Genomic DNA, 11,753 nt, shown 5'->3' on the forward strand with positions numbered 1-11,753 from the left:
TGTGATGTACAGGAAGCATCCACATTCTTTCTATTCACCTCTTTTGTCAAGAGGACACTCTCAACATCCTGCGATTTCAACACATCCTTAGCATAGAAAGTCATACGAAAAGTATCCCATGACTCAGGTAGAGTGCCAAGCAAAAATAAAGGATGCAAGGTATTCTTGAACTCAACTCTCACAAAGCTAAATGGTTGGTGTAGAGTGCCAAGCAAAAATAAAGGATGCAAGGTATTCTTGAACTCAACTCTCACAAAGCTAAATGGTTGGTAATGGAGTGAAATTCATTCAAGTGTGCAAACATAGAAGTTCCTTCCTTCATGGGAAGGTCCATCAATTGTTTTAGCCAGTACATTTGAGATATAGACTCTACTTGTTATAAGGACTCTTAATCTGTGTCCAAAGCTTATATGCAGTTTGATTTCCAGTTACAACATTGTAGTGAACCTGCTGCTTAGAGAGTGATAAAATGATTGTGGACTTGCATAGCTCATCCCAATCCTTGACTGCAATGTTTTCCATTTTGATACTCCCATCTTTGAGTGGTCTAACTTGCAACTTCTACACTAAAAGCTACCATATCTAGGTTGTCCAATAGCTGTAATATGTCCCATCCAGTTTCTCAATATTAAAGATAGCACTGTCATGAGAACCATTAGCCATAATGAGACCAAGCAAGTACATAGAAGGGCAAGATGGGCTATTGTAATACCCTACAAGTCAGTCCCAAAACTGTACCAAATCAAGATGAGACAGGAGATACTGCTAAAGTGATGAGTTGTCCACAAATTGTAAGCAAAATAATATCAAGTCCACAAGTTTCCCTCAAATAGAATGCATAGAATTGAAATGATATGTTGTTGTAATAAATTGCAGCAATATACCAATAACCAACTGTAAGCAACCAAGAAGGAAGTAGCCATGAACAATTAGCACTGAAGACTATCACAACTGTAATGTGTTAGAAACCATAGACGCAATAGGCATAAACATCAGGGTAGGTCTCAAAGGTTAGAGAGAGAACTACTAGATGCATAACCTATTGAGCAAAGCTCAATACATAGTACATAGATATCATTGACAACACCTTGAAAAACATAAATACCATGTCCAAGCCAAGAGATCAAATCAGCCTATGATAAAATAACTACCTCCAATAAAAATCAAGAGAGCAAGCATGTACATATCACAATGAGTCCCACTATCTCACTATAAGCTCAAGCTCAACTACATAAACCTTTTGGACTTTGATTGAGCTTGCATTCACTTAGTTTTGACTATCATATCCCTACTATTGATAGTGGATAGCAAGCAATTGTTTGATAAAGATTATGCTCATTATGCTTTGAAGCTACTTTTAGCTATAGAACACCTAAATCTGATATTATATGCAAAAGTTATGGCCAAAACACAACATTACTGTCAAGTTGCCATAGCTATCCACAACTTCTACAAGATGCCATGTATCCACTCAAAAATGGATAAAATGGCTACTCCTCAGCTTACTTAACAAGGCTGAGTTGAGCCTTGGGAAGCTCTGCAACAAGCATGGAGCAAGCTGGAATAAGTCAGGAAGAAGGAAAGACTCAATGCATACCTTGAGAGAAAGAAACAATGGTTGCCATGAAACCTTGAGTTGAAGCGTTGAATTCAGGCTGAAGCAAAGGATGAAAAAGCCCCTTGAATGGTTGGCTTTGATACCATTTGAAGGGATTGAGCCTAGAGTAAAAGAATGAAAGCAAAAGTAAGAGTCATGGTGGAAGGAGAGAGAGGGAGGGAGGGAGGGAGGGAGAGAGAGAGAGAGAATACAAAAACTCCAATAGTCACAATGTGTGTCCGGCCTTCCCTTTATTCAAGCGTCACTAAAAGAATAAAGAATGAAGGGACAGTGATGGGTGCCCGCCACCTATATAAGTGTGCAGACTATCAATGTAGTAATACACGGGTGGTTATGCACATGTGCCTTTACCCCCAACATAAGCATTATATGCATGTGTTTTCTTGGTCAAGTAACCTCAACCTTGGCCTCTCTCTCTCTCTCTCTCTCTCTCTCTCTCTCTCTCTCTCTCTCTCTCTCTCTCTCTCTCTGTGTGTCTTACGTGCCTCTAGATTTTTAGTATAGATGGATGGATTTTGCTTGTGGATATTTGACTGACTTAATTGGGTAGTCTTACATTCACTTTTGACTCATTCTTTGTGTTTATCCTATTGGACACTCTTCATTTAGACCTCTTCTTTGCCTTCTTATTCTCTATAACTCAATCCTTCGTCATTGAGGGTCCTCACATGCTTATCCATAACTTTTGACTTTATGGTCATGTGATGCATTGATAAAAATTAGGCTAGGTTATTCCATAACCATTTTCACTTCAAATTTTTTTAATGATGGTACAATAGCTTCACTTGTTGAAACCTTCTACCTTGAGTAGTAAGGAAATGTATGTTTGATACTACACTCAAGATACCTCTAATCTACCTTATGATCCTTCACTTGTCACTTTTTAGGGTGTCTTGAGTGTGTGTGGCCAAGTTGATCACAATTGTAGTAAGCAATCTCCTTTTGAGGCTACCTTATAGCTCTCCCTCATCCTCCTTCTAATATCACGACTAGGATGGGACAATAGTCCATTGAGATCACATTCCTCTCTTTGCCATATTGATAGAAAAATTGGTAATATGAATCAAACCTAATGGCTCTTATACATAATGGCCTAGGACACCACTTGGAGGATTTTTTAAATAAGGGACAAGTGGACTTGCAATTCTTGAGGTATTGAGCTCTTCTCTTGGTATTAGGTCTTTGCTTTGGTGGGGATGGATTCACTAGTTTATTCACTAGAATTTGCAATGCTTGGTAGGTAAGTGTTTGGGAGACTTAACAAACTATGGTGTCATATGCAACCCTACTACAATTGGTGGAAGAACTTCCCTACCTAGGCTTAGGACATTGGATGATGCCACCACAATTCATACATTGGAGATTAATCCTATAGATATTCCCAAGCTTCCTAGCTCTCCACTAGTCTCAAAAATTCATGGTTTGCTACTTATGTGTGTGTTAATCGTCAGACGAACAAGGTGGAAAATCTAGAAAAGCTAAAGCTGAAGAAAAAGGCCAAGGCAAAGTGAAACGAAAGACAAAGGCGTGCCAAGAAAAATCTAGAAACACAAGAAGCGCAGAAAATTCCCAAATAAGGGAAAACGGCACACAAGGAAAAGCGCAAGTCAATACTTTTGTAAAAGAGCGCAAGCGCATCGTGATTTAATTTAAGGAGCGTTGGGCTCTCACCCATGCAATTTGTAAAGGTAGATGGGCGGTAGGAAGGAGGCTAGGAAGATAGGAGGACAATGGGAAAAATGGCCTGGCCATGTAAAAAAGGGGATAAAGGGATGACCGCCCAAAAGGAATGTAGGGTTTTGTATATAACGTTGAAAAGTGAATGAGAAGCTCATTCTTGTGTGTGGCCAAAGCTTCTTCTTCTTCTTCTCTTGTTTCTTACCTTCTTGCTTGTGCTTGAGTGAGGGAGTGAGGGAGTGTGAGGGAGTGAGTGTGTGAGGGTGAGGGATCGTGGAGAAGAAGCTCTCCATCTTCTCTCTTCATCTTCTCTTCTCTTCTCTTCTCTCGTGCGGCTATGGAGGATGGAGCTTGACGGAGGGGGCTTGAGCTTGCTTGAGCTTGCCACAAGGATTGTGGAGCTACCGGAGTGCAAGAGAGAGGAGGGAACTCGATCGAGCATCAAGGTAAGCTCACTACACCCGTAAGGTAAGCATTGCGCGTCGGCTATGTGAGAGGTAGCCATGGCCTCTTGGCTTGAAACGCTTGATCAATAAGCGGTCCATAGGTCTCGGGGTAGAGCTCCATAGCTCCGCTTCAGTGTGGCCATTTCTAATGAGACATTAAGCTAGTGGTTGATGTGCTAAGCCTACCCCTACTTCTTTCCTTAGATTGTGCAAGTCATCAACTCAAATTAGATGTTATTGAATTGTAAGTATTTGTTTGAACCATCCTTAAATTCTAGATACATAATCGTTGATAGCCTCTTCTTCTCCTTGCATTGTGTTCATGAGTCAAACCATGAGATTGTCCCCATAGCTTGCTTTGACATGTCCCTTGATAAAGAGATGCTTCACAACTAAGAGGTCAAATTTCTTAGTTAAGTCTTTGATAGAGTCTAAAGTGGAAAACCCAAGTTTACCCAATGTCCAAAGGCTCATGCATGTTTTGTTTGTAGATGCAAGGCCATTGGTAATATTTGCTTGAGTTACTCAATAAAACTATCCAAATGCTTTGCAATTGCTTGTTGGTGATTCCTAGCCCTAGGTCATTGCACAAGTTTATCACTAATTAAAGACTTGTTTTGGGACAATGTTAGTGAGCATGTTTATTTATGTGCTATAGATACTTAAATTGGCCTTCTAGCTTATCTTTCTCTTTTTGAGCTCTTTAAGAATATTTTCATAGCAATCAATTGGTTTGTTATCACTATTATCATATGATCAAAGCTCTCATCTTTTATGTGTTTAATTTTGTGCATTCAAGTTTTCCTCGATCTTTCCTTCTAGATCTTAGGATCTTATTCATATAATCTAGTTCTTGGATCCTTTAGGGAGATCATAGTCAAGAGATATTTTCCCAACAATATCTTCCTCTATTGGAAGTTCAAGGTGGTTTAGGTTGATTGAGTCTTTGGATCACATATAAAATTTATAAATCTATGAGTTTTTTATTTTCTTTAAACTATTTTAGATAAATTTTCTTTCAACACAAGGGTTGATGTAAGCTCTACAAGCTTAGGTTTATCTTGATATATCATTTACGCTCTACTAAATTATGAAGGTGCTTAGTTTTTAAGATTTGAGATAAGTGCCTAAGTCAAGAAGTATTGGAACAGTTGTACTAGCAAGGCACTAAGTTCCATTTCTTTGGAGTGTTGTTATTAACCCTTAGATGTGAAAAAAATATCCTATAACACCTTAAGAGTCATTGTGGGGTAATTAGGTTAGCAATGTTCTATGTTCAACTGGCTAGACATTTGCAAAGAAATGGCATATTGAGGTGAAAATCGTGGATTAAACCTTGAGAGATTTTATCTCCCCACATGCTTGCAAACTTGGCTAGGGTGCTTCCAACTAGTTGATATTGCTTACTTAAGTCCAATGAGTTGCAGTGGGTTTATTTTGACTAATTTAGTGTTCTAATGTAATCAAGCAAAAGTGACCTTGTAGAAAAAATTGGGATTTCACCTTGAGGGTTCACTGTGATGGTCTACTAGCTCTATGAGCTATCGAATAAAAAATATCAAGGAAAGGGGACCTTGAGGTGAAAGTTAAAGTTTCCACCTCAGGATAGGGTTTTTATCCTACAATAAACTTGATTAGCTACTTTTTAATACCTTGAAGTCTTTGCAATGCAACCCCTCTTCAAGATGAGTCTCTAAGGTGTAGTTCTAGTTGGTTGAAGGTCACTAAAATTGAGGTGATAGAAAAAAAACTTGGCATGGGCTTAAGATCTTTGGAAATATTTCAATGTCAACATTTCTAGATTCAAGTGTCTTAACATAGTGATTCCCCAAAGCAAGCAATTGCTAGGATGTACATGAACTACCAATGGAATGATAGGATGGGCACAAAGTGGTTTTCCTACTAGTAGAGTTTCAACTTGAGATGGTTTTACCACAAGGTCCTTGTTTCTAGCACAAGATTCCTAGTTGTGCCTCGATATCCATTTTTTGAATCTTTCATTTTGCTCAAGTCAAGGTTTAGGCTACATAGTCCTAGTTTTTGCTACTATTCCAATGGTAAAAATGAGGCAAAAACAATCATAGACATCCCAACTTACTCAATTTTGGTGATTTTTTGTTCTATTTTATAATCATTCACATGTCCAATCCTAAGATAGCTACTATGCTCATCGCAATGGAGGGTGCAACTCAATCCAATGCTAGCAATCTCCACATGCCATATTCCACCAAAATTGTGGGGATTCATGCTCCAAGGATAAGCAATGCCCCATCTTGCCCTAACAATGTAACCAAAATGTCATACGTTTTGACAAAGGATTAAGGATGAGGACTTGAACCTCCTATTCCTTTAGGATCTTTTTAGTTTTCTTCTATCTCACCTAAAATATATGCATCCTACTCTATCCCTTTCTATTGACCTCCTCTGCTTTATTCGCCAACACAAGGAAAAAGGCAATAAATATGAAAAAAAAAAGAGAAAGCTCATTCTAAGCTACCCTCAACTTTTTTAATTTGTCATGCCCATCATGAGTGCCTCTAATCTTTTATCGAGGCTTTTATGTTGCCAATATTATTTTGTGGTGATGACCATGGGTATTTAGAAGTGTGCACAAGGGAGAGCTAACTTTTGCATGCATACAACTTTTGTGTCTTTTTGTTAATTAGAAAATTCTTCACATTTTTGCAAAGAAAAGCCTGCAATATCTTTACACATGCTATTTTCCATTTTGTGCTTGAACTACTATTCTTGGCAATTACTATCTTCCTTTGGCATCTTCATCTTTTCATAGCTTTTTGTTATCATTTATTTTGCTTGCACCGTAACTTTACTACATATTGCCATACTTGGGTAATATTTGGGGATTATGTAACCTTTGCCCCTTCAAGGATTGGTACTCTAGTTTTAGTTGAACAATTAGCATGGAAGCCTTCACAAAGGCCTTTGTTGAACAAGTGGGGTATGAATGGTGATAACATGTCCCTTGTATATGAGAGGTGTCCTACTATGATTCTATCCATCATGATCCTATGCTTGACCATTTTATAGTCTATCTATGGTATCTAAATCATGTGTACTAGCCATGTGAAAAGGTCCCTAGTGTTTCCTCATGTTCAAGATGAGCATGAGCCTCCTAATACTCATCGTTATATCATACTATTATGGGGCATTCTTGCTGTGAGGGGTGAAAGGTGATGGGATGTGAGGAAAATGCATGGCATTTGAGGTATGGAGTATAGAGACAAATCATGTTGTGAACTTTTCCAAGGGTATGTGTGGATGTACCCCTACAAGGCATAATTTAAATGGTTAGAATATGTTTGTTCAACTATAGAGTATGTTCTTTGAAGCTAGGATGCTCTATGAAGGTTGGTAACTAGTCATTAAACTAAATAGACTATGAAATAAAAATTTGATTTTAACTAAGCACCAAGACAATCAATCTATTCTAATCTATTGGAAGCTAAACTCCTTGCACCCATGTTTTCGAACTTGATGGCTCTAGACCTCTTCCATAATGCAATGCTACATGAGCATGTACCCCTGTTCTCCATAATCTTCATTAGAAAAATCTCCAAAGACTTGTCGAGTAGTCCAATATGTCTCTAGCAATCCTCAAGTGTTCTTTGATAAGCAAGCATTTTGGCAAGGAAACAAATTAAATGAGCCTTGTGGCTCCCTACCAATGGTGCTAATGCTAACTTGGGGAATGCAAGTAGAAACTAGTGCACTTTTACAATATCCTCTTTCTCTCCACACTATTTTGTTTTACAAGTTAGCTATATCTCCTCTCCTTTGTGAAGTTTATTGACATATAAAACCTCATTAATATTTACTTAGAACGTTTAACTTTGACCTAACCAAACATTTGTAGCTTTTATCATGACTTATTATTAATAATTAACATTCTGATGCATGCATTCTTTACTCACATTGTGCATCCATATATATATATTTATATATAGATTGATAGACATATACACATATGCATGCCTTAAAAAAACAATTCTAAGCTAGGACACTCATCTATAGAACAACACATTTACTAGGCTCGTATTCATATGTGTATGCACATGCAAATCTTACTTTGGGAGCAACTCTCAATTTGCTTGGGTAAAATAATTATTAACGGTGCTTTCTACAATAAAACTTATTGTTTGCTAGGAAAGCATTATGCTTAATTTCACTATTGCTTTTAGATGTGCATCTAAAGACCATATTTTAATGATATTTTTTCTCCTTTTTTGAGATAAATGGAATTTTTTCTTAATTTTGCACGTACTATTTCTCCTATTGTGACACTTTACTTTTTCTAGTACTATCACTTTTTTTTAATGCTTTGATTTTTGAAGTTTTTCACCTAATTTGTACATGGCAGCAACAAACACATATCTTGCACTCAACATTATGGATTCCTGCAACTTCAATCGTTATTGGCCAACCATGCCATCAATAGAACCTCACCTTGCTTCCTACTCCCCTCATATTCTTTTTTAAAGCTCTTCTTCCAAGCTACCTATTCATATTGAACCTCTTATTTTTAAAGGATGGCAACCATCACAACATAGCTCTAGATGCATGGAATTGTGTTCGGATGTGGGATTGGAAAATATTGGAGAAAAGTGATCTTATGGATGATGTTGGTTTGATTAGCAAGGTTATTATAGCAACATTCATCATGAAAGCGATGGAGCCTAATGATCATCGCAAATGTATATGGTTTGTTGATCATAAATATGAATGACTATGGATATTGACCACAACAACTAGTATCAAGGGCTACACCAAACTTCATGGATAATGTGGAAAGCTTATATGGATATTGGTAACCTCAAAGTATCTTACATGGACCAAAGGTGCAAATTTGCAAGGTATGTGACCTTGGGCCTCATGCTTTCCAACAATGACATGCCTTAACTATTCAATATAAGTGGTAGAAAGAGAAAGAGTCATGAGCAAAGCAAGACTCACAATTAGGCTACATACTTGAGGAGATCTCCTTCTTTGGGTAGATGCCTATTGTAGCCTAAATAGTGAACTACTGAGTGGAGCATTGAACAGTAACATCAAGTAATTTTGTACGCTAGCTTTATAGTGCAGCTTACTATCACATTTTTGCTTAGAATTTTGTGACTTTTAAAATTTTAATAAAGTTTAAAATGATTTTCTAAAAGCTATGAAACTTTAAAATCATTATAGCATCTGTGGATATTTTCAATGTATCTCCTAATTAAAGCATTGAAAAGGTGCTTCCTCTTACACCTGCAATGCCTTGTGTCTGCCTTACTAGGCTTTTCCCCTTGCACCTTATGCTTGCAATGCCTTGCATCTGTCTCAGCAAGCTTTCCCCCTTACACCTAATCCTTTTCCTTGCAACTAGAGCATGAGCACTAGAATGCCTCTCAAAACCTCCTGCTAGTTAGCCTTATGAAAGATTAAAAGGGCTAGTTCCATAGTCCCACAAAGAGACCCCAACATGCTTCTCTTTTGGAATAACGAGCTCAAGCATGTCCTCATCACATTAATGTAGTAGTTATCCCCTTTTTATAGGGCTTTAGGCCTTGGGGGGAGTGTTGGAAGTCCGATAGACGGATGATCATGCCAAAGCTAGAGCAATAGATCATCTATTGCATTACATGAATGTGTCAGTTGTAGTAGCCAAAGGTCACCTAACTTATTGACAATGTAAGCCATGGAGCTTTGGGAGTGCCTCACGTGGTCATGGGTAGGCCCTCCACTTGGGCCACCTGGCCATAGGTTAGCTTTGTCAAAGCTTGAGTCAGAGGCCACGTCCATGTTTGAGGACATGAGTAGCCCATGAGCCAACTAAGGTTACCCACATGAGTGGTGGCATGTATCACACTTGTGTGGGTGCACTCTTCAAAGTTGCTTGTGGCATCAACATCTTGGGACTCATTGAGGGGCCCATGCAAATGGGCACCAACTAGACTTTTTTAATATATGTAAAACACAATGACTTAGCAAACATCCTTAGCTTGACCAGTAGAGTGCAAGTATTGTTGAACACAAATGGGGAGAAGTTTAGATCAATTCTCCAGAAGGTAGATATGCGAAATTTTTAGACTAATAGTTGTGCTTGTTTTTAATGAATACTAGTGCTTTGTGTATATCTACATATTCAACTTGCATATCTACTACTTATTCTTATTATCTTAATGGTTCTAGATAATGTTTTACATTGTGTTTTTCAACGAATATGTTTAAATGAGCACGAAATTTCTTCTCCTCCTTTCTTCTTTTCTTCCTTCTCCTTTTCTTTCAAGGCTCGATCCTTATGTGTAAGTGGTTACACACCTCCTATTTCTATTGCAATAAGGTATAGCTCTTCATATTCACAAGTCCATATGGTGAGAATATACCAAGATGGCTAAGATGTATGCTTGAAAGATATTTGCAAATGTGATGCAAAAAGGCCAAAAACACATGTTCTAAACTCATGAAGTCTATTCTATGCACACTAAAATGCTATATAGATATAATCTTACTTCTAAATTCAATGCAATCATATAGTCTAGATAAACATAGATACATAAGTAAAGAACCGCAAAGAACCAAGCTCAATAGATGTCGAGTGTCCCATTGCTTTTTGCAAATCTAGGAATGGAATCACCAAGACTACTTGTGTTTCACATATTTGTTGGGACTCTTGAACTTCCAAACACAATGCTATAGGTAGCTCTCAAACGAGAAGCACTTCCTACACATGTGCATCCACAAGAAGATTGGGAGAAGGTCCTCCAAGCCTACATGTAGCACATGCTAGACCACACCTCCTCATCAAGGTCAAGGAGTGTGGTCACTTGATTTACATGGATGACTGAGACTTCTCCACCTTTCAAGGCCACAAAGCTTGGGATTATTCCCCCTTCAAAGCTCCTCATCACCTTTGACACCCTTACCTTCGATCCTTACCTCAAACTTAACAATATCAACAACCTCTCTAACTTTATTTATGGGGAGGCCTTCTACAAGTACATTAGCTATACATATATGTAAGTGTGTAACTATATATAAATTGCTTTTTCAACAAATGGGGTTATGTAAGATCATTCTCAATATTATGCACAAGTTGTATATGTATATACATCTTAACACATAAGTGCTGCTACTCATATCTCAATATATATGTTTAAGTATGTATTCTAAGTGTGTAGTTATATCTCAATACATATGAATACATGGGTATGTAAGTAATCAGTAACTATATTCTAGTAGAATGTTAAGTTGGCATAAATTAATGCATCCTTAATAGAAAGCGAGTAATCACATAATGTAAAAAATGTTGTAGGCACACATACATTCATATGTAGGCATGAAAGCTTTTGGACATGAGCATGTAGTGCTATCTCATAGCTAAGTATGAATGAGAGTGTGTTGCTCATATCTAAAATTTGCCAAGAAATATAGAAACAACATGCCCCATATGATCCAAGTGTCTTTATCTTTAGGCTCATCTAAAGCCATTCCACTACTTTATAGTTGTTGATTACGTGGAATTGAAAAATGAGTTATCAAATAATTAAAGCCACTTGATATAGCCAAACCTTAATGGCATTGCACAACATGCATACATGTGCAATGATAGGTTGTTTTATAGTCATGTCTACATGCTTGAATCTACCGAAGAATAAGCACAAGATTTAAATTTGATATTTGCCAAATATTAGAATTTATCTTTAAAACTAGATATTCTATACTTATCCTTGAGATATTGAATTTAAAAAAATAGTATAGAATAGTATATATCCTTCTTGAATTATATTGGGGAATGACAATTTCCCTCTCATAATTACAAAACAATGAAGAGATTGGCGTCAACTCTTTGCCATGCTATTTAATTAGCATGGTTCTATGTTTGTACTACTCTTCTATGTTTATTTTTTTGAGGTACTACTTATGAAGAGGATAATGATACTTTCCATGAAGTAGCATACCCAAAATTTCTACATACCTAAAATTTAGTTTAATATCCAAACTATTATAGCGTTGTC

This window comes from Lygodium microphyllum, chromosome 20 (assembly GCF_053477565.2).
Source record: "Lygodium microphyllum isolate KBCC chromosome 20, Lygodium_microphyllum_v1.1.10, whole genome shotgun sequence".
Classification (NCBI taxonomy): domain Eukaryota; kingdom Viridiplantae; phylum Streptophyta; class Polypodiopsida; order Schizaeales; family Lygodiaceae; genus Lygodium; species Lygodium microphyllum.